The sequence below is a fragment of the Hemicordylus capensis genome, chromosome 4, assembly GCF_027244095.1.
Source record: "Hemicordylus capensis ecotype Gifberg chromosome 4, rHemCap1.1.pri, whole genome shotgun sequence".
NCBI classification, from domain to species: Eukaryota; Metazoa; Chordata; class Lepidosauria; order Squamata; family Cordylidae; genus Hemicordylus; species Hemicordylus capensis.
Window position 1 is genome coordinate 187,260,525 of NC_069660.1, and position 26,046 is coordinate 187,286,570.

The window sequence follows — 26,046 nt, forward strand, 5'->3', positions numbered from 1 at the left end:
GACATTTTGCAGGGCTCTGCCTGCTGCTTGCTCTCCTCTCCCCGCCCTCCGCTTTGCCATTTTTGCCGGGCTTCCCTCGGTGGTGTTGGAGAATTATTAGCCTACAAATGACCAGTTTAGCAAGAGCCTCTACATTCCCTGGAAGCGGAATTGCCAAGCATTCCAGCTATGTGTTCCAGTCCTTGCACTCTTGCCATCCATCTCCTCCATGGCCCCCCTCCTCTTGCCCCTGCACACCAGCGGGCTCGAACAGGCCTGCCCGGCAGGCAGGAAGGCATTTGCCCGATGCGCCCTGAGGCCCTCTGAGTATGAGTGCCCTCCCGTCTCCACAGCGCCTGCCTCTCTCTTGCAGGGCGCGGACACCAGGAAATCTTCTCCGAGAGAGTGTGAGCGGCGCCTCCTCCCTCAGCCCCAGCCCCCTCATAGGAAACATAGGAAACTGCCATATACTGAGTCAGACCACTGGTCTATCTAGCTCAGTATTGTCTTCACAGACTGGCAGCAGCTTCTCCAAGGTTGCAGGCAGGAATCTCTCTCAGCCCTATCTTGGAGAAGCCAGGGAGGGAACTTGGAACCTTCTGCTCTTCCCAGAGGGGCTTCATCCCCTGAGGGGAATCTCTTGCAGTGCTCACACATCGAGTCTCCCATTCATATGCAACCAGGGCAGACCCTGCTTAGCTATGGGGACAAGTCATGCTTTCTACCACTAGACCAGCTCTCCTCTCCCCTCCCTGCCTGCCTCTGTTGTCCTGGCAGCTCCCAGCAGCGCCTTCTTCTCTTGCAGGGCGCAGCCAGCCACCAGGGAATCTTGCCTGGTGCACCCTGCCTTCCAAGAGTGTGAGTGGCGCCGGCGCCTCCACCTTCAGCCTGCCTGCGCCGTTCGGTTGTACCAGCGCGCAGCGCCTTCCTCTCTTGCAGGGCGCAGCCTGTGTGTGCATGCGCCCTGCTGCTTTCTGAGAGTGCGAGCGGCACCTGAGTGCCCCCAGCCCCCTCCTGCCTCCGTTGTACCAGCAGCCGAGCCAGCGCGCAGCGCCTTCCTCTCTTGCAGAGCGCAGCAGCCTGTGTGTGTGACTGTGCGTGCGCCCTGCTTCTGAGAACGTGAGCGGCGCCTCCGCCAGCCTGCCTGAGCCCCGGCCCCCTCCTTCCTGCGTTTCACCAGCACCTGACTCTCTCTCTTGCAGAGGGCAGGGAATCTCTGCATCCAGGCAGGTTGCTGCTGTGCCGCTCAGAGAGTCCACTGAGCGAGTCAGGCCAGCGGGCTTCCTGTCATTCATTCTCCTTGCTGCCCTCCTCTGAGTCAAGTCAAAGTCGTTGCTTAATTTGAACGTGGCGCTTCCAAATCGCTGCTATTATTAACTGCAGAAATAAATGATGTCAGCCTCCAGTCATGTCTCCCAAGTGCTGGGAGTGGGAACCTGGTCCCTCTCCTTACTAATCAAAACGTTAGAAAGAGGCGGTCTCCTCCCACTACTACCTTCCTGCTTCCTCCTCGCTTGCTCTCTCACTCTGTACGTGCACAGACTCACTCTTCACCTCAGTCACGTGAGTGAGGATCTTCAGGTCAGAGTGAGGAGAAAGGAGACATGGGGAGCAAAAGCACACGCACACACAGTCTCATCCATTTCAAAACAGTAAGCAATGCATCATTTCAATCATTCATATTTCAATCAGTAAGCAAAAATGGAGGGGGTGGGGTGCATGCATATGGGGAAGTTCTGTGAAATGGGGAGATATCAGTCTGTCTGTGATTCTGCTGGTGGCTGTGATTGAGTGGAGAAGAGGGGAGAAAGAATTTCAGAAAGTAAGCAAAAATGGAGGGGGATGCATGCATATGGGGCAATGGGGGCCCCATATGCATGCATCCCCCTCCATTTTTGCTTACTTTCTGAAATTCTTGGGGGATGTGAAATTTTATTTATTTGTTTTACATTATATATCCTGCTCTTGCTCCAAGGAGCCCTGAGTGGTGTACTACGTACTTAGGTTTCTCCACACAACAACCCTGTAAAGTAGGATAGGCTGAGACAGAAGTGACTCTCTCAGAAATGGGGAGATATCAGGCATAAAATCACTCTCTGTGTGTGATTCTGCTGGTGGCTGTGATTGAGTGAGGAAGAGGGGAGAAAGAATTTCAGAAAGTAAGCAAAAATGTTGGGGGATGGGTGTATATATGGGGCAATGGGGTGTGTGAAATGGGGAGATATCAGGCATAAAATCACTGTGTCTGTGATTCTGCTGGTGGCTGTGACTGACTGAGTGGGGAAGAGTGAGGGGGGAGAGAATCATTTCCAAAAGTAAGCAAACCTCTAACAGAGATTCTCAGATGTTGTTGACTACAGCTCCCAGAATCCCCAGCCAAATGCAACTGCAGCTGAGAATGCTGGGAGTTGTAGTGAACAGCATCTGGGAATGCCTGCTAGAGCGAACAGTGATCTGGTGTCACTGAGAGGGAAGAAAAGTGAACTTTGAGAATAGTCAGCACTGATGCTGCTCTACTGTGAAATGTCAGAGAGCTTCTGGTTTTCTAGAGCATGAAATAAACCTCATCTATAAGTATTGCTTTTTTATAGGACTTCCATTATGTTTTAAATTGTTCTGGAGTTGACAGCAAATGTGAAGGCCTTAGGGGATGGCAATGTATTGAGTGCAAAACATGCAGTGCCTGTAGAATCCAGGGCAAAAATGCAGTACATTTTAATTCCTTAATGGAGTATAATGCTCAATTTAATTTTCAGTATGATTATTTTGACTTAATTGAGTCAAATTTACAGGCATAGGTAGGGACTATTTTTAAGATAGTCAGCATGGTGTAGTGGTTAGAGTGCTGGACTAGAACCAGGGAGACCTGAGTTCAAATCCCCATTCAGCCATGAGACTTGCTGGGTGACTCTGGGCCAGTCACTTCTCTCTCAGCCTGACCTACTTCACAGGGTTGTTGTGAGGAGAAACTCAAGTATGTAGTGCACCACTCTGGGCCCCTTGGAGGAAGAGCGGGATATAAAATGTAAAATAAATAAATAAAAGGGTGAAAATAAGGAGCAAGGACTACTTGAGTATTTTGCCTGCTTAATCATGAATGTATGCACAAACAGTACTGCAGATTATTACTTATTTAGCCAGCAGGGGTAGATTAAAGTAGCTGAGGTAAAAATTGTCCAAATCCAGGCCAATATAAGATACAACCCTGGCCAGCATGAGAACTGCCCTGGGGAGAGTCCAGTACCAGGCCTTTCTTCCACACAAGAAAAAGTTAAGGAAAGCACCTGCTATACAAGCCACAAAACAAGTTTATCCCTAGTCTGAGTATATATACATATATATTTGAAAGAAATTGAAAACAAAAACTCTGGGGATGACAAATCCTGTAGGTAGCATTGCTAACATTTAGCGGCATACTTCCGTATTAACTTTATGTTGCCAAAATTGACCATCTAGAGTTGTTAAACTAGTTCTGGCATTTCCAAAAGTGCTTATGAGCTGCTGATGGGGTGAGCAAGCCCCCCCACACACCCGCAAACACCTTCTTGGGGCTATTATTTACATCATAAGGTATACGGATAAAACAAGCAGTATCTGTTGGGGAAGAACGTACATAATTCCAAACTGTCCAACCTGACTGACATTGTAGGGGCTTAACCCCTTTCAGACCACTCTGAAAAGGAGTAACAGGGGGCCATAAATTAAGTCATAAGATACATGGCTGAAACAGATACCATTTGGTAGAGATGACTTTCCTGAATCTTAAAATGTGCAATTTGACTGCTTTATGTGGGACCAAACCCAAATCAGACCATTTAATGTGCTCAGGGCCCATAACCGCTTTCACTGTACTGAAGCAGATTCCGATCAGCTGGAATGTTTGTGAAAAGAAAAGGGGAGGGGGAAGGGAGGGAGGGAGTAGACACCTTCCACTGATCTGGAAATGTGCATATCATTTTTGAAATTATGAACTCCTTTAAGCAATAAAGCTTTTATCTGGTGGGCTTTTCATTTTTTAAACTTTCTAACTTTCAGCTTTTGAATTTGGTTTTAGCTATGTCTGGTTTTGGTTATTAATTTTGTATGGTTTTATATTGTTTGGCTAATTTTGACAGCCACCCCAAGCAGTATTACAGCGGAGGGATGGAATATAACTCAAGTTCATACATATATAAAATGATGAGGGTTTTTTTGCTACCGGAATACACATGTTATATTTCTTTTTTATCAGTTAGGAAAACATTGAAAACAATTAACATGCAACCCTCAGAAAACCTCAACATGACCCCTTTTCAGAGTGGTGTGAAAGGGGTTAAGCCCCAACAAAGTCAGTCAGATGGGACAGTTTGGAATCATGTATATTCTTCCCCAACAGATACTGCTTGTTTTATCCATGTACCTTATGACTAAGTGATGGCCCTAAGAAGACATTTTGGGATGCTTGCACCGCTTAAACACCCCAGCAGCCACTCAGAAGACTGCCACTTTTGGAAATGCCAGAACTAGTTTAACACCTCTAGATGGTCAAACTTTTTGTACCTTATCATGCATGTTTTTTGACACAGTCTCTTGGACAATCAGTACTGTGGTAGGCTGTAAAACATTAACATGGGAGGATGAGTTAGTCTAGTACATCTCTCTCTATAACTACATCCAGTAAACAAAGCTCCTCTTAAACACTGCATGACATCATCTACAGATAACAAATGCCCAAGTGCAGCTATCTGCTGTGCTCCCTAGGTGCAACAGAACGAACCAAGAGGAAAACCACATCGCAGCCTTGTCGACACATTTCATAGACTCAACAAGGGAAGATCAGAGTCCTGCTCAGCTCTCGCAGGCTGAAATTGAACTGTGAAAACATCCTGAGTGAAGTGCTCTGCTAGGTGTTAATCATAGCAAGGGGGAAGCAAACAATCCTTCTCTCTTACACTGCACGCCCCCTCCCCTCGCCCCCCGGAGGAACAGGTGAGGTGAAATGCTCAGCTCCTTTTTCAAGCTTTCTTTGAAACGACGGGAAGAAGCCATTCGAGCTGGATATGGCGAAGGCTTCTCAACAACGCAGCGTCCACACGGCCGGCCAATTAAACTTATTCCCGTTCTTGCAGGGTCTGAAGCTTTCGGCTTGTCTGGGTGCAATGGAACTGCTTTTGTATGCTCATTTCTTTCAGCTTACTGACGTCTTCCAAGGTGTTGGTTTTTTTTTTTTTAAATGTATCTATAGGGAGGCTGGTCTCTTGGGGGGAAGCACGCCTTGCAATATAGCCTCCTCCAGAAAGAGGGCGCTCTTTGTGTAATGCGTTCACAAGGCGCATTAAAGACCTATATATTAAAGCACCTATGTATTCATACCCTCGTTGGGTTCCGGCAGCTGCTCATAATACGGCCACGGCCAATAGAAAAGCGCTCTTTTCTTTAGTTCTGAGCTCCAATCAGAGCTCATGCTTTTCTCTTCCTGTGTAGCTTGTCCAGACCTGCCGAATGCTGACGGAGTGGCTCGGAAGTTCCCGAGAGGCGCGCGCTCTCTCTCTTGCTCTGCCCCTCCCGGTTTTGCGACTGCCCTCTCCCTCTCTTTCTTGTCCCTTCGCTTCCCTGGGCGGGGAATTGTTTCTCTTCCTTCCTTCCCTGTCCCCTCCCACCTTTGCAATTGCAATCAAGATGGAGGAGCGGGGTGGCTTCTGCACCCTTCTAGGGCACTGTGGTTAATGCAGCTGCTCCTGCCTTGCTCCCTAAAGACTGCAACACCCTTCCTCCAGCTTGCGCGCCCGTCCGCTTGCTTACTTCCATTCTTTTCCCCCCTCCCACCAGGTTCCTGCTGCTGCACTGATTGCAGCCCCCTCCTCCCATTTCCATCCATGCGCCCTCCCTTCCCCCTCCTGCAATTGTCTCTGCTTTTGGGGTTTTTTTTGCTCCTGCGTACATCCATTGCTTATGCATGCGCTGCACACCCTGCCTCTCTGGGGGGGCTGCCGGGGGCTCCCCTAGAGCTGTGATCTCTGCGCGCACACCTTCAATCGCCTCCTCCATCTATTATTACAATCATTGCTGCTGTCTGTGCAAGCGAGCGAGCCATCCAACCAGCCGCCCTTTTCTTTCCCCCGTTCTCTCTCCCATTTCTCCCCCTCCTCTTTGCACCATTATCATCATCATCACCACCACTACTATACCACCACCACCACCACCATCGTGTCTCTGGATGGATTTCCTCCCTGGGGTTTTTGCTAGAACGTGAAGCCGGGGACCTGGTGGCAAAATTGTAGATACTGTTTGTCTCCTGCTGCTGCCAGGATCCAGCCAAGGAAGAACAAGGAGGTCGATCAGAGTGGCGGTGGCCGTGGGATCTGGTCTGGAGGAACCACCAACCGCGTCTAGCAGCCATGAGCGGTTCCACGACCGCCTCCTCCACCAGCGGCAACGCAGCCGGGGAAGGGGCGGAGGACGCTGCCAAGGATTCCGCAGACATCGCGGCTTTCTTCCGATCGGATGAGTCGCCTTCTGACTAGGGATTGGGAAAGTGAGAGCTTGCGGACGAGGCCGTGTGAGAGCAAGCGAGCGAGAATCTTATCTTGTAAAGGAGTTTGGGGGACGAACGCGGGGGGGGGGGCATCTCCGTATCTGTTTTCCTCCCTGGCCGCTTCTCAGGGAGTTAGGCCAGTGAGGGTGATGCTCTGTATGTCCGTGTCTGGGAGCAAAGGTATTAGTGGACTTCCGTGCCTCAGAGCTAAAATCTTACTCCTAAGAGAAAGCTGCTCTCCTGTATTCTTGCAGTTCCGTGACCATGCTTTCGAAGGGGAGAAGTGGTCCAACGACCATGCTTGTACTGACCCATCTCTTACTGTCGGCTTGATATCGAGGTACTGAGACGAGTGGAGGTGGAGAGAGAGCCCTCCCCATAGGAGAGAATTTTATCCTGTTCTGGCACCTTAATGCCTAGTCATAATGCCCATTTTTTACACATTTCTCTTCTCCTTAAAACAATGTGCAGAAGAGCATAGAAAAGACCAGCTTTACTGTTATGTGAAGTACTTGTTCCCTAGACTTGCTTATTTCTTCCTAACTCCTTTGCATATTTGGTAGTAAGACTGTATTTGGCTTTTTATTCCCAGCTAGTAGTAGAACTCTGTGTTTATGTAAATTCTTATAAATTCTCTTTTCTCATATATGTATCTTACACATGCAGTTGTTGTTTCACATGGCATTTTGCCTAAATGTACAGTTTTCAGAACTTTAGGTGCAATTAAGAATGAAAAACAATTGCAGAACGTGAGTAGCCTACTTCCTGAAGGGAAGAAGTCTTACGAAATCTCTTTCTGTGTGTGTTTGTCTACCCCAAATTTTGTGTGTGTGATAGATGGACACAAACCAAACTTACCATGTGGGGGGAGAGGTCCTAGGGGGATCCTGATGGGGATTGTTTTTAACTTGGGTTTAGAGAAGGGAAGTGGGCTGTAGGATTGCCTGCTCCTTTACTCCAGCCCTTTCCTTCCATCCCTGGAGCAGATTCACATCAGTCAGATCAGTACTGCTGATAAGCCTAGCTAGGATTCTCAGCTGACTTTGAAAGCACCCTTACATTATATACAATTGTATTTTCAGATCCTGGTTAAGTGGGATGGGAACCTTGTGTAACTTTCATGGTACTGGTATAACACTTAACCAAATGTAAACTGCCCTGAGCCAATTTGGAAGGGTGGTATATAAATCAAATAAGTAAATTAAATAATAATAAACCATAGTTAAGTCAGAGAGAAGGAGTTTGGTCCAAGGATAGAAAGGAGGATGTGATCCATGGCTAGTTTCCAGTTGGTTAATGCTGGCTCTTAACCACAGTTCTTTGTGCTCTGATCACCAGACAAGGTACCTAATTTGAAGAATCGTATGAAAGACATTTTTGTAATCTCAACCCTGTATCAACATTCTGTATCAATCCATTTGTTTTGTCACTTGCTGCATTTTTCAAAATGCTAAATATAGTCATCAGTAAATTCCAAATGCCTGCCATTATCTCTTTAAATTGGCAGCTAGTGATGGGCAGACTGCTCCTAGCTTGTCTTGTAATGAACTCATCCCTCTCCCGCCCCCAGATTTCTTGGAGGAAAAAGTTTGGAAAAACCAAGCCCAGAGGTAGATTTAGCCACGGTCCTTGAGGATTAGGTCCATGGCTGCCTCGGGTGGGTGCGGGCTCCCCTGATCCCTACCACTGTGCCGCTTCCCCATGCCCACTGCAGCCACGCCGATATTTGCAACAGTGGCAGCAGCCACAGCCCTGCCTGGGAGAAGAGGCCGAACAGCAGGATGAGGAGAATTGGGACAGAGATGAAGAGGAGGAGGAGGCCGGCAGGGCTCTCAGGCAATGGCATGGCAGCAGCAGCCTCCTGCTCTACAACCTTTTGCCCCCGCAGTGGAGAGAGGTAGTGGCCGTCGGGGAGCAGCAGACTTGCAAGCTGAGCCGCACACCTAAGTGTGTGCGCTGCTGCAACCATGGCGTGGTGTCGTGCCTGAAGGGCTTCTGCTGCTGGCGGGACTGCCAGGGTGCCAACTGCCTGCTGGTGGTGGAGAGGAAGCCCACCGCCACTGGTGGGGGGAGGCCTGTTCTGCTCAGCCGCTCAGCCTCCCAGCAGTGAGGAGGACAAATATCGGTGGGGCAGTGGAGGGTGCGGGAAAGTGGTGAGGCTTTGGACGGCCTCCCCCTGATTATTTGGAGGCTCCCCCCGTCCCACCCCGGTGACAGGAGCACAGCAGCAGCCGTGGTGGCAAGTAAAAAGAAAAAATTACTGTGGGGCCTTGTGGCAGGGGATTGGGCTCCGAAGCCCTTCAGGTCCGGGCTCCTTTTTCATTCATTCATTCATTCATTCATTCATTCGATTTTTATACTGCCCTTCCAAAAATGGCTCAGGGCGGTTTACACAGAGAAATAATAAATAAATAAGATGGGCCCCTGTCCCCAAAGGGCTCACAATCTAAAAAGAAACATAAGACAGACACCAGCAACAGTCACTGGAGGTACTGTGCTGGAGTGGATAGGGCCATTTACTCTCCCACTGCTAAATAAAGAGAATCACCACATTAAAAGGTGCCTCTTCGCCAAGTTAGCAGGAGTTTTTGCCTTAGGTGCTCCACTGCCAGAGGAGTTCTTGATGTCCAGCAAACTGTGTAGTGTGAAAGGAGAATTCATGGTAAGGAGGGTTCCCTGAAGGCAGGAGAGGTCATATAGGCCTTGTTCTAAAGGCCCTGGATGTTCTGTGCTGTGCTTAGGAATGTTGTTTTCTGGCTGGGTGCATGGAAGTTTTAGTTTCCTGTGCCTCCTGACTTAATCCATTGAATTGGGAGGTATAGGAAGCAACTTTGATCACCCTGGAAGGAAACGTTTCTGAATATGATCAGGACTATCCATCCCTTAGAGGTCTACAAGGCCTCTCACTTCTGTTCCCCTATTTTAACAGGAATGCTTGCTTGGATGAGGGAACTGGCAGGCAGGGCTGGCCAGTAGAACTGAACCAGTATGAGCTGAGCCCCAACTTTGGAGTGAGATTGTGCTTCTGTTTCCTCGGCTTCTGTTTCCTCGTCTATGGATTTCCAAACTATGAAAGTTCACTATTTGTGAAGTTCATTCCATCATTACTGGCAACCATTTCTTTCCTTACTTCCTTTAAATTGCTGACTGAACCGTGCAATCATTTTTCCTTTGAGTACCTTGCTTACCAATGAAAGAGCTCATGAAAATCATTGTGAAAATACAGGATGCTGCTGTACCTTTACCCCATCAGAATGCAGAGAAGATTAAAATGAGAACTGCATTTTTTCAGCTTAATTCTGAGAAGCGTTGGTAGGGTATTCTCTTCTGTAGCTTGAAGTTCTTGTGATGCATAAAACGTAGGCTGTGATTCAGTGATGTACCAGCCTCTGAAAAGCTGAATCACTTTGTTCAGGAAAAATACTGCATGAGTAGGAAGTGATTCATATACTGGTGATTTTTATTTTTGTCAGCTGCTTTTGTTGTGCCCCTTGCCATTACAGAGCAAACATGGAGGGGTAGAAGAGAGGGAAACTTTCACTAATATAGGGCCTTTTACAGTGAAAAAGCTGTGTGGCTTTCCAGTGGCCTTTTAAATAAGGAAGATCCATGCAACAAACATATGACCACATAAATCATTTCATCCCAAAGAATGAAATCAAAGTCCAGATCAAAGTTTAAAAACAACAAATGCTTTGGAACTTCAGTGCTTTTAGTCTAAAGGGATCTGTTGCATTCTGTGAAGATAAGAGGTGAACACTTAATCTATGGTACGGCTTGAAATTCCCAGGTGTCTGGAAATCTAAGTGTTGTGTCTGAACCATGTGATGGACAAATGTATGTAAACAGGAGGAGGACTGAGCAAACAAAGCAGGCAATTGGCCCTCCAGGTGGATTTAAAAGACTGTGCTGGCGGGGGTAACGTGGCGGGAAGGGTAAGAGCACCCTTCCCCATCTTTAAAGATACTCCCCCACACACACCTTCGAACTGGCTGAACTACAGGACTTTTGATCCAGTTCAGAGGCCTATAAAAGGTCCTCCGAATCAGCTTGTGCACATCCCTAGTCTTTAGAGCTGAAGATAGGGACAAGGCTGCATTAACCAGACTGTGCTAAACTTTGGAAAAACAAGGACGTGTCTACATATGTACTGATACATCTCCATATTCTTGACATGACTTCAGTGTGACTAGACTAGAACTTGACGTAGACTGTGGGGGTGTGTGATTACAATTGAAAATGCTCCCCATTGACAAGAACGGGGGAGCATTTGATCTGATGAACCTTTACCTGAAGTTTGAAATTATATAGCCCAGGCAAAGATTTACACTCTAGGCCTAACTTAGCTTGTGTAATTGGTTTGCTGACTGGTCATGTAAATAATCTAGAACAGACTTGTAAATGTCCATTTGCATGGTCGCCTTTGGTGAGCAGAAATCTCCAGGCAGGAGAATATTACAGAGGTTGATTTGTTGTTATCTAAAGTTACAAATGATTATATGGGCATGTAAGCTTGTAAAATTTCTTAAGAACTTGTGAGGTTATTCTAGAGTTGATCAGGAGAAGTTCAGGTGTTCTCTCCCTCTTTTAGCTGTCTCTCTTTAGCCCTGCATACTGTCTTTCAGCTCTATTATTATAGTGAACACTGCTGACAGATTGTCAGCTTGACCAGGAAATATGGTCTGGGAAGAGATCTATCGGTAACAATGTGGGGATGTGTGAAAAAAAGCTTATGGAGCTGGAGAAGCCCTAGTAAAGCTTCAGGAACAGGAAACAACCTCTGCTACAATCCTGTAACAATTGGACTGGCTTTGTCTGAGGGACTCAGTTCTTTCCCTGCCTCTTAGTTTGTTTGCAGGAGGAAGTGGGTAGCACTTCCTTCCAAACTGAAAAACCTGTTCATTGGAATTATTATTATTATTATATTATTACTACTACTACATTTATATCCCACTCTTCCTCCAAGGAGCCCAGAGCAGTGTACTACATACTTAAGTTTCTCTTTCACAACAACCCTGTGAAGTAGGCTAGGCTGAGAAAGAAGTGACTGGCCCAGAGTCACCCAGCTAGTTTCATGGCTGAATGGGGATTTGAACTCGGGTCTCCCTGGTCCTAGTCCAGCACTCTAACCACTATACCACGCTGGCTCTCATTGAATTAGGCAGGGATCATGCACAAAGAGAGCCAGCATAGCATAGTGGTTGGAGTATTGGACTAGGACTGGGTAGCTAGGCTAGCTACCTATCAGCCTAGTTGCTGTTTCTCAGCCTAGTCTGTTCCTATTAGGAATGTGCACGGACCGGTTCGGAGGCCATTCTAAAGGCCTCCAGACCGGTCTGGTCACGGGGTGGTTTTGGTTCAGGTGGGGAGTTTGGGGGGTTCCATTAAGGGCGGGGGGGGCTTTACTTACCCCTCCCGCGCTTTCCACACCCCTCCCGCGCTTTCCACACACTGCCGCCATAATAATTGTAATAATTGCTCCTCCGATGGCTGTTCTTCTGATGGCATGGCTGCTCTCTGGTTAAAAAAAATGGCCGCCCCCTTGAATCCCCGGCCCCCTGCTGCTGCCGCCCGCTTGAAGCCCCCTCCCACCCCCTTAAATCTCGCCCCGGGCCCCGACCGATAACTTCAGAAGCGAGCCGGCGGACGGCAGGGAGATGTCCTCCCGCCCCCTTCCCTGCCGGGCTCAGGCTGCAAAAGGCTTCTGCGCGTGTATACAAATAAAGGTCGACATTTTTATTATACCATAAGCCTTTTCAATCAGTCTTGAGTCTCTAATTTCACTTCTTTTGTCATTCATATATATATATATATATATATTTGAATATGATAGATAGATAGATGCTCTCTCACTCTTTCTTTAGCATGTTTTTTGTTCTCATTTGCTTTGCTTGCCTGGAACCTTGTACAAGATAATAATGTAACAAATAAAAGAACCCTTTTCACTCTTGTTGACATTTTTGCTAGACGGGGATATCTAAGAGCCTATGTTTGCTCTTGGAGAGTTCACAGCAGAAGTAATGGCTTGGCTGACAAGTCAAGGTATGAGAGTTTGCTTCAAATATTTGCTCTAAATGGCAATGTACTACACATCCTTATTATGCTTATTGAGAATCGTGCTGAGGGAAACGGTGGAAACCGCTGTTCTACAATAGAAATGACCCTCAAATGAGCTCCAGTCTGTATGGATGAGATGAAAGAACCCCAGGAAATGTTTCACTTTTAAAACTAAAAAGAAGGGGGAAAGCAACTTTATCTTTCCAGTTTTTGTTAAATCACCCGTAGCCCATCCCTTCCATTTACCTTATGCTTTCCAAGCAAGGAATATACACAATCATAGCACATTTTCAGCATCTTGCAGGCATACCACAAATACTGCTTTCAGGCCACCTGACTTGCTACAGCCCCAATGCGACCTGAAGTTCAGCAGTTCTTTGACTCTCCATCCCTACCCCTACCCCCTCCCCTTTACACTTCAAACCCCATGACAGATATATGGGAATCAATCAGTTTGAAAATCAACAGCTGACATCTGGACTAATGCTGTGTGCATACTTCAAGCAACCCTGTGCTTCCAAAATGCAGGCACTCTTCCACAAGAGTGCCACATTGCGTTTGAGCACACATCACATTCGTCAGGATCAGTTAGCCACTGTATCTTCAAGTTTCAAAACTCCAGGGAATTAAGAATGGATCCTGGTGAAGATCAGTGGAAGGTGTCATAGCTTCCTACCTGAGGTACCTCCCTGCTTGTCAGCTATACAATCTGCCCCTCAGGTGATGATCATTTGGGGAAGAGAGCTCTCACGTGGCACCACCCCTGCAACCCAGAAGCTTCACCAGAGGCCTGCCATTTCAAATGGACACTCATCCTAGCCCTTTGGATATTCACATCTGCCTATATTTTGTGTGACTATGTAATTAACTTGTGGTGCTCACAAACACAATATATGCAATGGTCTCTAGCATGGCTTTAAAAAGAATTGAAACACTCAGAGAATAGGTATATCAGCACTCATATTCAGCAGGAGAATATCTATGAATAGTAGATGCCAAGGACAAACAACAGAGAAGGTCATCATCCTGCATGCTCTGCCTCTAAGTTCCTGGAGGGATCTGGCTACCTTTGCTGGAAATGGAATGCTGATCTTGTTGGCCATTGGCCCTAACCTGCAAGGCATTTCCCCATACATTTTTGGGCATTCAAAATACATATGGCTAGGGTCCAGGCTATTTGAGAGAGCGCCTCCTTTATCATAATCCCTGCCACATGTTACGATCTTCTGGAGAGAACTGTTTTACGGTTGCCACCGGCTCATCTGGTGGAGACCCAGGACTGGCCTTTCTTTGCGGCTGCCCCAGGGCTTTGGAATAAGTTTTCTGCTGAAAAAAGAGCATCTCCTTCTCTGTTTGCTTTCAGGAAGAACCTCAAGACCTTCCTGTTCTCTTGGGCTTTTAATTAGAATTAATTTTTATAATTTTAAAACTTGTTTTAATAATTTTATTCTATTGTTTTTATTGTCATGTATTTTAATTTGTGACTTTTAAATATTTTAAATTTTGTACACCGCTTAGAGATATACATATCAGGTGGTATAAAAAGATAAAAAATGAATGATTGAATGAATGATATGTTACTAATGCTTACGAAACCACTGATAGCTGAGGCCTGCTTTTTTCCATAATTAAAACTGGAGCCATACTTTGCTTTTGCAACCAAAGAACTTCCCAAGCTTAGATCTGGGCAAGTTTTGTTCTAGATGTGCCTCCTTTGAGAGCAAATAATTCTGCTGTGTGTCTGAATCAGAAATGGTTAAATGCTCTAAACCAGTTTCTCAACTACCGGTCCCTGGACCGCTGCCAGTCTCCGAAGGGTTGAGTGCCAGTCCCTGACTGGGAGTCAACCCCCCCCCCCCAACAACTGCAATCAAGGCACTCACTTCCTCAATTTTGCACATGGCACGGAAGAGGAAGAGTATCACGGAGGCGTGGGACCCTTCTTGTGCCTTGCCTCCACATGCTGCTGAGATCTTCCTACAGCTATCTTATTCTCTATCTTTACAGCTTCAAACTGTATGCAGCGCGGGGGCATCAAGGGAAAAGTATGGCATTGGGTGCCACTTGAAGGGCTGCTGGTTCTTGCATGCTCATTGTTTGCAGCCAAAGGTTGATTGATTGAAACCCAGCTGCCTGTTGCGACCAAGGTGCCTTGAGAGGAAACCCTGTTTCCCTCTTGCATTGGTGGGGCGTTGTGGTTCCTCGGTCCCCTGTAACCCCCTGGTCTGCACTGCTGGTGGAAGATGGCGGTCCCCTTTGTGACCTCGCCAGGGGGTGGAACCTCTGGCCAGGATCATGCCGCAGTGAGGGCTAAGTGGCGGAGGGAGGGAGGAGGGCCGCCTTGGCTTGGGCTTTGCAGAAAGGGAGTGCACGTGGACCTTCCTCGGGGGAGGGGGAGCAAGCATGCATACCAAGGAGGGCTAAGTGGCGGAGGGAGGCGACGTGGTACGGGGATACCATTTTGTGCGTTCATACAAAAGGATCATTGGATGAATGGCACTGGAATGAAGTGATCCTGGGGATTTGATACCCAGCACGGTGCATGTCTGATCCAAACCGATTTAAAACCAGCTGCCTGTTGCGGCAAAGGCACCTTGAGAGGAAACGCCGTTTCCCTCTTGCATTGGTGGGGCGTTGTGGTCCCTCGGCCCCCTATAACCCCCTGGTCTACACCGCCGATGGAAGACGGCGGTCCCCTTTATGACCTCGCTGGGTGCAGGGGACAACCTCTGGCCGGGATCATGCCGTGGTGAGGGCTAAGCAGAGGAGGGAGGGAGGAGGGCTGCCTTGGCTTGCCTCGCAGGTATGCGCGGGCAGCATGTGGGACCACGTGAGCTGCGTGGCCCCAAAGGCAGGCTGGTGTGATTGGCGCATGCAGGGGAGTTGGGAGGGGGGCACAGAAGCGCGCATTGTGAGAGAGGATGGGGAAACACCTGCTACACTCTGGTGCGCAAGCACAGTGGCGGCAGCTCTTGGATCCAGGCGACCTTCCGAGCGCGGTCCGGTGCACCATTGCCTCACCCACCCTGAACAGTGTCTCGTCTCCCCAGCGAGGAAAATGGGGCATCCACCACTACAACGCCCCACGCCCTCTGCCATCTCAGAATCACCCCCTTCCCTTTAATGCCAGGTCCCCACCGCTCTTCTTCACATTTTCTTTCACCGTTAAAAAAAACCCCATTCCCAACACCTGCCATGTAACCATTTTTAAGGAGCTTTGGAGGAGCTGCGCGGGTTTCATTAGGTCCACCTCACAAAGTGCACATCTAAGAGCAGGATCCAGATCAAGCCAGGTGATCATGACTAAGCAGCATTGACACAAATGAGAGATGAATAAATTAATTTCAGTGGGTGGTCCTGACTAACGTGGTCTGGATCCGGCCCTGCGACTACACAACTCCTGCTAAAACTCCACCTCCATCATGAGAGGGTTAAACTGTAGATTTCCGGCTCTACTGAACTTGCCCAGCTCTCCTCTCATCACCTCTTTTTTGCTTTGCTTGACATCGAGCCTGATGAAGCGTTTTGGGGAATTCAAAAGGTTGCTTGTGTGTTGTTTTCATTGGCCCCATGTAGCTTTTGAATTTTTCTAATGGCCCAACATCCCCTCTCCATTGAGTAATCACACAAGCACCCCCACACCCCGCACATACTGAAGACAAATTTGTTCACCCAGGCTTTTAGATTCAGGGGTTCTCAACCTTGGGTACCCAGATGTTGGTGGACTTCAGCTCCCATAATCCCCAGCCATAATGGTCAAATGCCATTGTGGTTGGGGGTTATGGGAGTTTAACTGAGGGAACCAAGGTTGAGAACCCCTAATATTCCATGTTTAAGTTTTGGGCAGTATAGAAGTCTGATAGATAGATAGATAGATAACCTTGAAACCCCTTTTCTAACTGCTGGTCCGTGAAACTGTGCATGAAGAATGTAGCGGTCCTTAAAACTCTGCACGAAGAATTTAACGGTTCTTGACTCCAAAAAGGTTGAGAAACACTGCTCTAAACCACTGTTTCTCAACCAGTGGTCCGGAGACTTGAGTGGTGGTCTGCAGCTGGGAGGTAACACCCACCACCACAAAAACAATGGAAGAGGCAGTGCCGGATTAACCTAGGGCCCCTGCACTTTGTCTTGTTTCTTAACTGCTGCCTTACTTTTTGTTTCCTTCAATTTGCTTCTTATCATTTGCATGCCTCTGACTTCTCCTTTCCCCACCCTTTTGGACAGGCTTTTTGTCCCACCCCCAAGCACAGGCTCAAGGAGACCCCCGATTGGTCAGGGCTAGGAAGGGGGCACGGAGTGCACACTCTTTGTATGGCTCTCTAGCTTCCCCTTCCTCTTTGGGCTCTGGCTGGCATCCCTTCCTCCTTCCCCTCAGCGCCGAACGGGCTTCAGCTGGTGATCCTTTTGGGAAAAGGCAGGAGTGTTTTCAGACTTCTTTATTTGTCTTCCACGAGTGGGACAAGTTGGAGAAGTGTGTGGCAATGGACTGAAGCTTGTGCATGAGGGATGGCCAGAAAAAGGATGAGCTGGAAGTTTGAGGGGGTCAGGTTCTTAGGGTGAGGCAGCAGTCCTGCTCCTTTTCCCTTGGAAGTGACTTCTAGAATCAGTGGGCGTTTACTTCCAAATAAATGTGTGGAGTGGGGAGGGGCATGGGAACTACTTTCTCCAAAGTGGAGGTGCGTGCATCTTTCCAAGGAGTTTACCCTTGGTTTTGTAGAGATGTGCAAAAGTTGGTGCCCGTTGGCTTACTTTGCCCACAAGCATGAGAATAGATAAAGAGTTGTAGGGCTACTTCTGAACGGGAGGGAGAGACTGCTGTGCCATAATCTCCAGACTGTAGAATCACCCCATGGACTAGAGCAATAGCTGGTGGGTCTCAGATGTTCGTGGGCGCTGGTGGATCTTGGAACAGCGAGGGTGCGTGTGTGCGCCCTTCTAGCTTGATCTTGCCCAGGAGAAACCAGTGGTGGTGGGACGCTTCTCCTTTTCTAAAGTGCTGCCGACTAGTTGGTGGGATTATATCCAGTTTCACATTAATTTAAAATCTTGTGTGTGTGTTTTATGAGTATGTAAGCAAAATACATTCTTTGTTAACAAATTTTACTTTATTATTAACTGAAGACATACTGAAGACATATTTGTTCACCCAGGCTTTTGCAGGGGCTCTCAGCCTTGAGTCCCCATATGGACTTCAACTCTCATAATCCCCAGCCATTATGGCCAAATGCCATTGTGGTTGGTGGTTATAGGAGTTGAAGCCCACCAACATCTGGGGACCCAAAGTTGAGAACCTCTAATTTATAGTTTTAATGTATATTTGCGTTTAAATGATTCCAATTGTAATGATTTAATGCTCATAATATTATTTTAATGGTAAACTGCCTAGAGATGCAAGTTTTGGGCAGTATAGAAATCTGTAAATTAAATAAACAAACAAACAAACAAACAAACTTGAAACCTCTTTGCTAACTGTTGGTTTGGGAAACTGCACACGAAGAATGTAGCGGTCCTTGACCCCCAAAAGGTTGAGAAACACTGCTCTAAACACATTTTATGCAGAGACATGGCAGCCACTTCAGTGGAGGTGGATTGGAAAGAGGCACAGTTTGAACAGTACATCATACAGAGATGCAGTGGGCAGTCTCCTATGGGCACTCCCAGCTCCCAGGAGCCTTTGTTTATTTTGGCATACTAGCAGTTACCTTGTGGCACACTGGAGCACCTCAGCATGCATACTAGGAATTACTGTGTGAAAGTAGTGCAAACATTGTTCAGAATATGGAATGGAATGTACACCTTGTTGCAGCAATTCCAACAAATATTTAGATTTTAATACATTAAAAAATTCATGAACAGATAACAAGCTTCAAAGTTTTACTTCTTCCAGGTATTTGTAACACATATTAGCTGGCTACTGTGTACATGATGTGCACTGTGGTGCTCATGATCACAATAATGAAGCCTTGAAAAGCATATTTATACAGAAATCGGTTAAGACATTCAAGCTAAGTATGACAGGAAAACGTAAAGTTTCTATTTACTAGTCAGTTAGATGGCCAATGAAAAGTACTCTGAGGAGGAGACATTTCTCTTTACATTTAAGTGGGCAGAAAATGGAATTCTTCTTGGCCCGTCTCATCTGGATTTGTGAGAATGTATTATCCTCTGGCATTCCTTAAGCAGTGATTTCCACCATCACCGTCTCTTGATTATCTAATCATTTGTACGTTTTTGCACTTGAGAGACTTCCAATATTATGCTAACAGCTAGCAGAGTTAGCCTTCCAAAGGAGGAAGGAAGTTTGCACTGTGACTTTTTGAGCTGCCTGAGGCATCTTGTATTTGGACAGTGGGGAACAAAATGGATGAGCCTCAGGAAAGGGTGCCTGAAGACCCACAATGCCAAAGAGGGGAGGACACAGAGGCTGCGCTGAGGCTGTGAGTTCAGATGTGTGAGACTCTTAAAGGCCCACATAACACAGTGATCAGATGCCCCTATTCACATTACATACAGTCCCATGACTAGTACCACAGAATCCATGGAACTTCGCTGCAAACTGTAAAAACATGGCAGCAAAGGACAAAGCAAGATCAGGACATGATGGTGCTCTAGGAGCTGAGGGCTTTGCCACATCCTAGTATTATGCTGTAGCACAGGGGTTTCCAGCAGAGGGTGCTAGTACCCCAGGGTACTTGAAGGGTTTCCAAGGAGTTGCTCAGGGCCTTCTTCCCTCCCCATGCTGTAGCCACACTATTTGTTCCCCATCCAAGAACTGTCAGTTTGAATCTGTCAGGTCCTTAGCAATGTGTCCCCTAGGAAGGGGAGCGAGGAGGATGAAGACTCCATCCTCCTCTTCTCCTGAATGGCCAGCTATGTTCTGAAGCTCAGCATCCTTCTCCACTAAGCCTGACACGTTTCAAAAAATTAGCACTGGGTACTCCCTATGAAATTAAAGGGGAAGTAAACTTGTCCCATTAATTTCATTAAGACTGCTTATTAGTAACTTAGTGCAGATGTGAACCAGAGACCATAGCAGCCTCTCTCCCTGTAGCGCTTAAATTTGTGTTTTTGTCTATGTGTATGTATGCTCGGACAAATTTAAATGTTATGGGATGGCTACTCTAGTCCCTGGCTTACATCCAGATTAAGCGGTCTTACTGAAATTAATGGGACACATTTACTTGTCCCATTAATTTCAATATGAGTACTTATGAGTAACTTTGGATGTAAGCCAATGACTGGAGTAGCCTATCTCATAACTGCAACATTTGGCTTTGTCTGTGTGTGAACACCCACACACAGTCTCTGTTGGGTACCTAACCTAAAGTTTTGCAACAGAAGGGGTAAACCTGTTCCAAAAGGTTGCGAACCCCTGCTTTAGCATAACCCCAAACAGAATCCAGAGTCCTATGAAATCCTTTCTAGCTCCTCTCTTGTTCGGTGAGACAATATGAATGGGCTGCCAGCTGGGATATGGCATCAGCATGTATTAAGTGGCGCAGCAGGGTAATGCTTGACTGACAAGCAGAAGGTTGCCAGTTCAAATCCCTGCTGCTACTATATCGGGCAGCAGCGATATAGAAAGATGCTGAAAGGCATCATCTCATACTGCGCGGAAGGAGGCAATGGTAATCCCCTCCCGTATTCTACTAAAGAAAACCACAGGGCTCTGTGGATGCCAGGAGTCGATTTGATGGCACACTTTCCCTTTATGTATGTGGAAAGACTATGTCCTGCTCCATGCTCCATACTCTTACACGGCACAGAGCTTAAATTTGGCCTCTATATCCATTGGTGTTCCCAAAAGCATCCTTCAGTATCTGCCATATATGAATAAGGTTTTGTTTTCTATAGGAAACGTTCTGTAGGCACCAGGTTGAAGGGGAATGGCGCAAAGCCTGTAGTCATGCATTCCTCCCCTGGTCCCTGAATAGAGGCCCTTTCTCCATACATAACTTTGTGCATCAGTCATGGACATGTTATGAGCTTGTTAAGAAACATAACTGAAAAGCTATTTTGTTGGCTGATGTTGGGGTGAATTGTACCTACTAAATACTAATGAATTGGATGCTAAGCAAACTTCTGTATGTAACCACTACTCCCCCTTGGTTTTTCAGAACGGAAGCTGTTTCAGGAAAGTCATATGGCTGCATAGCTTTGACAAAGAAGATTTAAGGAGGCACAGGGATAGATTCCTGGTCTATCTGCAATCAAATCAAGCCCCAGTGAGACATTCTGGCAGACGGTGAGAGTCTAAAGAGCAGCTGTACATCTCTTCCTTTGAAACCCACACGGGGTTGCCCAGACCTTGCTTTGCTTCATGGGCTGCTGCTAGCAAAAGCAAGAACACTCAAAACAAAGGGATGCCACATCACACTTTTTGCATAGTTAGAGGTAAGAAAGGGAAAGGAAAGAACAAGACATGGGCTGTTCTTTTCAGCAACAGCAGCCCTGCAGACACCATAAGGCCCAATGGGCTTAAGTTACAGGAAGGTAGATATTCTTAACAGAAATTCTTAACAGACAGAGCCGTTTGGCAATGCAACCAATGGCTTGGGAGTGGATGGGCTCTCTTTTGTGGCAGGTCTTCTAGCAGAGGCTGGACAGCCATCTTCCAGAGATGCCTTAGTTCTGGATTTCTTCCATTGAACAGGGGTTGGGCTAGATTGTCTACAGTGACCCATTGGGTTGGGCTAGATTGTTGGGCTAGATTGGGCTAGATTGTCTACAGGGGTTGGGCTAGATTGTCTACAGTGACCCACTAACTTCAACTTAAGGAAGTTGACTGGTGGAATTATTTCAGATCTAGAGCAGTACCTTACTAGACCTTATGGTAGACGCAGGGCTGCTGCTGCTGAAAAGAGCAGCACTCTTTCTTCTCCATGGTCACACCCAGCAATGCAAAACGTGTGATGTGGTGTCCCCTTCCTTGGAGTTGCCTGGCCCTTGCGAGCAGCAGCCCATGACACAGAGAAGGGGCAAGGCCCTTGAATTACATGGCACCGAAGTGGGGAGTGAAGTGACCCCACCTATCAAACAGCAAGAGGAACATTTGATCAGGGTCATGCTCCCTTTCCCACATCACCCGCTGCTTACCATGATTCTGCGGCCAATGCCACGGAATCCAAGGATGGACCCAGCAAAGAGTTAACAAGTGGAAGAAATGCTGAGAAGCCTCTTGTCCCTCTCCCTCCTCTGCCGGTTTTCGAAGTAGTGATGAACAGTCATTAAACTCATCTCCCTGTTGTTGGACATAGGAATAGTGATTTAATTGATTTTCTTTTTGAAAAGGAAAAAGAATAAGAAGCCAACAGAACCTTTCATTACTGACAGGCATTCTTTGGGGTCTGGTCACTGACGAAAATCTTTCCCCCAATATTTACATTTTATATTTCTGCATAACACTATTGTTTTAAGATGATAATCCTGTAAAAACTGGCAAAGAATGAAAGGTTCCTTCTTACATCTCTCTCTAAAAAAATGATTCTTGATTCTTTCGGTGGCAAGGAGAGTTGTAAGCCACACATCTTTCGCAAGGTCAGGCAGTTTACTATCTAGTTGACACAGATAGTGTTCAAATATGCTGTTCTTTCTCTGGATTACATTCAAATATATTAGGCTACAATAATCTGCCTAGGAACATTTTTTAAAAAACATTTTTGCTTCAAACATCTACAGAAGAGTTCTGTGTAGCTTAAAAAAACCACCCTTCATTTTAACCACCCTTATTTTAACCACCCTTCATTTTTATGATTATAACTGACCCCAAAGGGGTCTAAAGCATGATGGGGGGAAAAGAGAGAGCAAAAAAACCCAACACCCCACCTCAAACGGGACACATTGTACTCCATCTACATAAAGGGAGCCAATTGTTCTGTAGTGTTTCAACCCCATACTCCTAGCGTGTGTGTTTCAGAATGGCACTGGAATCATTTGAAGACCAATTTAAGTGAATATGAGGAAATAAGCATTGCATATCCTAGGGAACTGGAAGGGGGGGTAGGTCACTACAACACTAATACCATAATGGCTACTTTATGCTGATGCATCATACATTAAAAATGTGCTAGTTAGAACTGGATTCTTTAGGCCCAGACTCTGCAGCAGACTCCCCCTGCTGGCCAAACACCATAGTCACAGTCTTAGTCTTTTCCCGCCCTTTTAGAGACTCTCTCCCTTTTACATTACCAGCTCCTTTAGGTAAAATGGAGGGATTCTTCGCAACCGTCGTCATCTTAGGAACAGAAGATGCCTGTGATGACCTTGCTGCCCTGCCGGTCAGGTTGCTAGCCAGCTCGCCAATCCGCCTAATCTCTTCAGAGGTTGGTGGGGCGTTGGCAATAGAGAGCCTCCCAAAGCGCTCTTCACAGCCACTTCAAGCTGCCTGCAGCAGCGTGGCGCGCCGGGCCGCGGTAGTGCAAGTCTCGCAGCCCGAGGGCGGGAGACTCGACGTGGCCCCTTTGACGATTGGGACGGGCGGCTCGAGAGCGGCCGTCACCGACATGGGAAAATCAAGCCCTTCCAGGGGGGCCTCCGTGGCCCATAGATGAGAGATGGCCGATTACGGACCGTCAACTCACTGCTGTCAAATTTTTGGGGCGGTTTTCAGGTCAGAAAAGTGGCCTTGCTATGCAGAGCTTGCAGCAGCCTGTGCCAATGGGGCCTACAAAAGGCCCTGAAGCCTCCCAGGCCGAAAACACTCAATCTCTTCCCCTTGTTGGAGAAATTGCTCTGTACCTCTCTGACTGGCTCCAAGCAACGGAGAGGAAAGAGGAGATGGGGGGGGAGAGGAGTGGGCGGGGGAGAGAAACAGACGAAAGAAGGGTGGTTTTCTTTCTTTTCAGGTAATAGCAAGCAATAAGGTTCAGAGACAGAAAAAAGGATTTGGAGAACAGAATACTGTAGTTAGGAAGTCAATTAGAGAATTAATATCAGCAGAAAATAGAGAGAGCTAGAAAAACGCTGCTGTGGAGTTTGCTGAGGACAGAAAGAACTGGGGCAACCGAGAATATGTAATACCACACCCTGCTGCCCAAAGGGCCTGCACATTCTGCACCCCAAAATACACAGTCGTCTTTGCTCATTGCAGCACAGCCCCCAATAAACAGCTAGACTCATACGCTACACTCTCTTTATTGAATATGAACCAAAAAGAAATGGTTTCATACTGGAGTTCCAAATTGACAGCATCATCTTTTTATTTCTGAAATGCCAGAATATTGCCCCCATATTGATCTGGGAACTCTCTCCCACTGCATCATCAAACCAGCGCAGGCTAGTCCTTCGCTCGTCATCCACACAGACTGGGCATTTGACTTCATGAATTAGCAGCCTGCACAGCTCATCTTAAAGTTGGGGTTTCCCTCACTTCTCCTCTGTGATGGGGGTGTGCATCAAAATCACACTAAGTACACCAGGGCACCAAAACCCCTAAGTCCGGCCCTGAAAGTAACACACAAGTGATCCTAAAACCAAACCAACTGTGGGACAAATCAGACTCTTTCCTGAACCTCAGCCCAATGTTTGTGTGATTTACAGATTAAGGAAAGAAATGTTTAGAGCTGTAAATGGACTTAAAAGCTGACTGAATGTAGCAAAATAAAAATGGCTGGAGTCAGGGCTGATTAGGCTGCCTGGAACTGGGAACCTAGAACCTAGCAACCCTATGCATGGCGGCCCATCAGGGCAGGGCTGACTCCAGCCCTTTTTGCGGGGGGGGGGTGTACATTATGCTTTAAAATGTTTTAAAACTCAAAATTATTACATTTTTCATACAAAATACATGAAATGTGCACAATTAGTAAGCAACTTGCATTATATAGATATCAGGCTGCCTAGAACTGGGAATCAGGAACATAGCAACCCTATGCATTGAAAAGCACAATGTGTCTGCATACACTGTAAGTGAATAGAAAACAACCTCTGCATACAACTGAGTGCTTGATTTGGGCTGGGGCAACTATACCTGATGGACCATCTTCTGGAATGGACCTTCAAAGACAGAAGGGTCTTCTGTGTGGGGGATTTTTGGCAGGAAATTCAAAACAATCTCAGCCTCATTTATAATCTGGACTAAACTGAAAGACTGCTGTAAGACACTCTCTCTTAGATACCACCCTCCCACAACCTGTAATATAGGGTACAGAGCTGTATTGGCATTGCTAAATGTTTTAAAATATTTTAAAACTATATTTTCCATAGGTAGTGTTTTCTTTCATGGGGAGGGTATGCTGCTGTTCAATTCCAGCTATGCTAAAATGGTGAATTTTGTTTTTGCTGGGTACTGTAATTAAATTGTGATGATAGTCTTCTCCCGTCTCGATGGATATCTCTGCTTCCCTTACATATCAATCATAGCTATGAATCCCCTTATTGGCTACAGAGAGTGAAGGTGGCAGTGGGCTTGTTTCTCAATAAATGATTGGGCAGAATACTGCTGACACATTTTGCTTCATATCAAGGGCTAGAATCTTGATATTCTTCTTTAAACTTGTAATATTTGTAAGGAAATAAGTTGGTGTTCCACTTTGTTCTTTAAATGTTTCCATGAGTGCTTTGTTTATGCAAGTGACATTGTGCAATGCCAAGCAATGCACTGACTGCAATTAGTCATTCTGAAACTGGTTTTAGTAATGGAAAGGATTCCCCTTCAATCAAGTAATCACAATGCAGTTCAATGTACACATAGTTTTGTATGAAATATGTGAACAGTACACTTGTTTTTTAAATTTATAATTGTGCACTTGAATTCATATTAAAAACTAGTGTCTTTCCCAAGTGTGGTAATGGTGGACTGGAGCACGGGCCCACTGGCTTTTTAAAAGGGGCCGGTCCACCCGTCGCCGAAGCGGTCGATGTCGAGGCGGCCGCCCTTGAAGCGGTACCCTCCGCGGCTGAAGTCGTCGCTGCCGGGGCAGACAAACGAGAGGACTCTTTGGGCATCAGAGCGTCTTCCATTAGAAAGACCTTTAGCCGCGCCACGCGGTTTTTCAACATCTGCTTGTTGAAAGTCTTGCAGACGTGGCATTCAATGGCATCATGTCCCTCACCCAAGCAAAACAAACATTGGGCGTGTCCGTCGGTCGAGGGGATCTTACCGCGGCAGTTGGAGCACCTTTTAAAGGTGGTCTTTTCCTTTCCTAGTTTTCCTTCAGCGGACATTATTTCCGAAAGAAGTGGTCGTTCGTTCCGAGGTCCGATCGGGGAGAAAGTTAACTAGTCCGGAGATCCAAGAGAATCGTCAAATGAAGTCCAAAATCCGTTGGCCGTTAAATCAGAGAAAGTTTCCAAATCCAAAGTTGCAAGGCAAAGAATTTTCAAAGTCCGATTAGCGAGAGGTCAAAAAATATCCAAGAAAAACACTGAAAAAACCGAGGAGCAAAGTTACCGAGGTCCGATCGCTATGGTGGTCAGAAAGAAACTGAGTGAAGGGACGCCTAACCGCTGCTAGAGGGTACTGCACGCACGTGCAAGCGGTGGTTGCAGGCATCGTG

The 26,046-nt window shown here is 46.7% G+C and overlaps 1 long non-coding RNA gene across 2 annotated transcripts; it reads left to right on the plus strand.

The window, feature by feature from the left end:
- The first annotated feature begins 5,373 nt into the window (after positions 1-5,373).
- Positions 5,374-25,330, plus strand: LOC128322105 (uncharacterized). 2 transcript variants are annotated; one of them, XR_008305525.1, is made up of 2 exons: positions 5,374-6,547; positions 20,671-25,330. It is a non-coding gene; the product is annotated as an uncharacterized LOC128322105 (long non-coding RNA). The 2 variants fall into 2 exon arrangements; XR_008305524.1 differs by having other exon boundaries at positions 5,374-6,493.
- Positions 25,331-26,046: the final 716 nt, after the last annotated feature.